Source organism: Mandrillus leucophaeus, unplaced genomic scaffold (assembly GCF_000951045.1).
Source record: "Mandrillus leucophaeus isolate KB7577 unplaced genomic scaffold, Mleu.le_1.0 Scaffold843, whole genome shotgun sequence".
NCBI classification, from domain to species: Eukaryota; Metazoa; Chordata; class Mammalia; order Primates; family Cercopithecidae; genus Mandrillus; species Mandrillus leucophaeus.
In genome coordinates, this window is record NW_012109175.1 from 1,020,949 (window position 1) to 1,025,649 (window position 4,701).

A 4,701-nucleotide genomic window follows, 5' to 3' on the forward strand; every position below is an offset into this window, starting at 1 on the left:
TCTCTACTGAAAGTACAAAAATTAGCTGGGCATGTTGGCGGGTGCCTGTAATCTCAGCTGCTTGGGAGGCTGAGGCAGGAGAATCACTTGAGCCCCGGAGACAGAGGTTGCAGTGAGCCAAGATTGCACCACTGCACTCCAGCCTGGGTGACAGAGTGAGACTTCGTCTCAAAAACAAAACAAAACAAAACCAGAAAGTCATAACATAGCCCAGTGTGTGAGTGGAACTGCAAGCCCTGGATTGAGCTGTAGTACAGGCTGCAGTAAGGCGGCAAGCGTCAGGGATGAAGCTGAAGAGGTTGGCAGGGACCGGATCACAGAGGTCCAATTTATGTTTCTGAAGATTCTCTCTGGCGATCCTTGCGGTGAGGAGAGACTGCAGTGGGCTAACATGAAGGCCAGTGTAAGGGTGATTGCAAGATTCCAGTTAAGATGTAATGAGGTCTAAACCAAGTCTGTGACTGTGAAGACATCAGAGATGTTAGCCTACATTTCTTATTTTTTTCCTAACATTTTATGATGAACATTTTCAAACATTCAGAACATCAAAGTAATTGTACTGTGAACACCCAAATATCCAGCAGCCAGATTCTACAACTAGCATTTTACTACACTTGACTTTATCACGTATGTCCAGCCATGTATCAACACTTTATGCATTTCAAAATTATGAACATGTGTAGACATTCCTTTAAACATTTCATCATGCATGCCATTTACTAGAGTTCAATATGTGAACCTTTTTAAAGGTCAAATATCCATAAAATGAAATAAATGCACGTGTCTTAAGAGCATAATTTCATGTTTTGACAAATGTCAAAACATGTTACCTGTGTAACCCACATCCCTACTGAGATACAGAACATTACCATAATCTCAGAAAGTTGCCACATATCCTTTCCCAGTCAGTTACAGCCCTTACTCCTTTCAGAGTTGACCTTGAGTTTGGAATGTGTGAAAATAGACATTCCAGGTGAAGGGAACCTAGGTGGCTCCCTCTCCAGCCAAGGCATAGAGGCAGTTAACTAGGGAAGAACATACAAATGTTAGTAAACAAGTTTGGATAGATGCCCTTCAGCCTTCCACCTCTCTCCCTATGAAGCCGAATCTTTTTGGGTCAAAGCATAAAACATTGAAGTAGAGAGGAGTTGAGTCAAGGGACTGTCAGGCCCTCAGGAGCGACAGTCTTCAGGGGAGGAGGAGACAGAAGCACTGACAGTCACAATTCAGTGTAACAAATGTTAAATGTTATCTTGTACCAGGGTCAGGGCTATAACCAAGGGAAGGGCAGAAAGTTAGGTAAAACACCACAAATATGCCACAAGGGTTTGTTGTATGTGTGTATGTCTGAGAGAGAGAGAGAAGTGATAAAGTGAGTGACTCAGACTCTTGGTACTGGAGGAGCTCAAAGGAAAAGAGAGAAGAGTATTTACCAGGCATGAAAAGTTTTCTGTAAGTAAAGTCTTAAAGGATGTTGACTGTTAAGTGTGGTAGACATAAAGATGTCTCAGTTATAGTTAACAGAAAATGCGAGTCAAACAGGGACACTGGCCCGTGTAACTGTAAGTCTAGAGTTATGTGAGTTTTAGGTACAGTTTGATCAGAGCTTTGGTCCTGATGATCTCACTGCTGTCCTATTTTGTGTGTGTTAGCGTTTGTCTTCGGGATACTTCTTCATGGTCACAATATGACTGTTTGTAGCAGTTTAAAAATTGAGCTGCTATAGTAAATTCTTGGGCATTCTCAATACTTGAGTATGGAACATGTGCTCGTGGAAGGAAATAACATTGCACTTTATAAACACTATTGCAAATGGAAAATGCAATGTCTCAAATAAAACTTTAAATTTGGCACCATAAAAAAAGAACTAAGGAGAAGAATATTTATATTAGCCTTCTAGAAAGTTGTAGAAAATAGTTTTTTGGTTTTTTTTTTTGAGACAAAATCTCGTTCTGTCATCCAGGCTGGAGTGCAGTGGTGCGATCTCGGCTCACTGAAACTTTTGCCTCCCTGGTTCAAGTGATTCTCCTGCCTCAGTCTCCCGAGTAGCTGAGACTACAAGTAAGCATCACCACACCCAGCTAATTTTTGTATTTTTAGTAGAGGTGGGGTTTCGTCATGTTGGCCAGGCGTGTCTCGAACTCAAGTGATCCTCCTGCCTTGGCCTACCTAGTATACCCTACTCACTTTTAATTATTTATTTATTTATTTATTATTTTGAGACGGAGTTTCGCTCTTGTCACCCAGGCTGGAGTGCAATGGCACGATCTTGGCTTACTGCAATCTCTACCTCCTGGGTTCAAGTGATTCTTCTGCCTCAGCCTCCCAAGTAGCTGGGATTACAAGCACCGGCCACCATGCCCAGCTAATTTTTGTATTTTTAGTAGAGACAGGGTTTCACTATGTTGGTCAGGCTGGTCTCGAACTCCTGACCTCAAATGATCTGCCCACCTAGGCCTCCCAAAGTGCTGGGATTACAGGTGTGAGCCACTGCACCTGGCCTTATTTTTTATTTTTATTTTTTGAGACAGGATCTCACTCCATCACCCAGGCTAGAGTGCAGTGGCATTATCATATCTCACTACAGCCTGAATTCCTGGGCTCAAGTGATCCTCCCAGCCTCCTGAGTAGCTAGGAATACAGGCATGTACCACTACACCTGGCTGATTTTTGAAATTTTTTGTAGAGACAGGTCTCACTGTATTGCCCATGCTTGTCTTGAACTCCTGGACATTTATTTATTTATTTATTTATTTATTTATTTATTTATTTATTTATTTTTTCCCTCTGTTGCCCAGGCTGGCATACAATGGTGCAATGATGGCTCACTGCAGTGTAGACCTCCTGGGCTCAAGTGATCCTCCCACTTCAGCCTCTCAGATAGCTGAGACTACAGATGTGAGCCACCATGCTGGGCTAATTGGATTTTTAGTGTTAAGCAATTCTCCTGCCTTGGCTTCCCAAAGTGTTGGGATTACAGGTATGAGTGACTGTGCCCAGACTCCTACACACTTTTAAGAAATATTTTTGGATTTTAAGGGGTTTTCGTAGAGTTCTGGAATCCTGTAAATTCTTTTCAAATTCTGTTTTTTTTTTTTTTTTTTTTTGAGATGGAATCTCACCCTGTCGTCAGGCTAGAGTGCAGTGGTGTGATCTCTCTGCCTCCCAGGTTCAAGCGATTCTCCTGCCTCAGCCTTCCAAGTAGCTGGGACTACAGGTGCCTGCCACCAGGCCCAGCTAATTTTTGTATTTTAAGTAGAAATGGGGCTTTACCATGTTGACCAGTATGGTCTCGAACTCCTGACCTCGTGATCCACCCGCCTCCACCTCCCAAAGTGCTGGGATTACAGGCATGAACCACCGTGCCCAGCCGTTTTTTTTTTTAATGGAGTCTCACTCTGTCGTTCAGGGTAGAGTGTGGTGGCGCCATCTCGGCTCACTGCAACCTCTGCCTCCGGGTTTAAGTGATTCTCTTGCCTCAGCCTTCTGAGTAGCTGGGATTACAGGCGCTGGCCACCATGCCCAGCTAATTTTTATATTTTTAGTAGAGACAGGGTTTCACGATGTTGGCCAGGCTGGTCTCAAACTCCTGACCTCAAGTCATCCGCCTGCCTCAGCCTCCCAAAGTGCTGGGATTAAAGGTGTGAGCCACCGTGCCCAGCCTAATTCAGTTCAAATTCTAAGCTAGGTGTTTTATAACCTATATGTATAGAACATGACAAATATTTACCAAATATACTTTCATTAAAATCTGAGGGGTGAAACCCCAATTAAGAAAAAACTCCTACTTAAAAACAATAAAGTTTTAGTTGCCACATTATCTTTAAAATACAATATGCCTTATTGTATAGCATATCTCAAACTTTAAAATATTTACTTTAGGCCAGGTGCACTGGCTCACACCTGTAATCCCAGCACTTTGGAAGGCTGAGGCGGGTCGATCACTTGAGGTTAGGAGTTAGGAGACCAGCCAGGCTGGTCTCAAACCACCACCTGGTTTCACCAACATGGTAAAACCCCGTTTCTACTAAAAATACAAAAATTAGCCTAGCGTGGTGGCGCATGCCTGTAATCCCAGCTACCCGGAAGGCTAAGGCAGGAGAATTGCTTGGACCCAGGAGGCAGAGGTTGCAGTGAGCCGAGATTGTGCCACTGCACTCCAGCCTGGGCGACAGAGGGAGACTGGATCTCAAAAACAAAACAAAACAAAACAAAAAACAAAAAAGCACTTTAAATGTGATTTAAAGCCTAGTTATTAAAGTGTAAATGTTCTCAATGACTTTACGATGTCTTTATGCCACAGTTGTCAAATATAATATTTCTAGAATTTACAGTTGTTTGTTAGTACTAAAATAACTACATGCAGGGCGGAGGTACTTGGACAAGGAACGACCTAAAAAAAGGGATCATCACCAGAAAGTTTATTTGTTCATCATCACCAACATGAAGAGGCCAATGGCCAGGAAGAAGCCAATCGTTGAAACCATCCTAAAAGGACTGCATTGCTTGGGAAACCAGAGAAGTTGGTGAACATTTGATCTAGCGCCCAACGCCACATCACTCAAGTTTTCTTGCCCTCCAAATCTAACAAAGAAAAAGAGAGAGGAAGCAGGGATAGAGGGGAGGAGGAGGAGGGACAGGAGAGGGGGAGAAGGGAGAGAGGAAAGGCAAGAGAGAGACAGAAAGAGAGAGGGGGAGGGG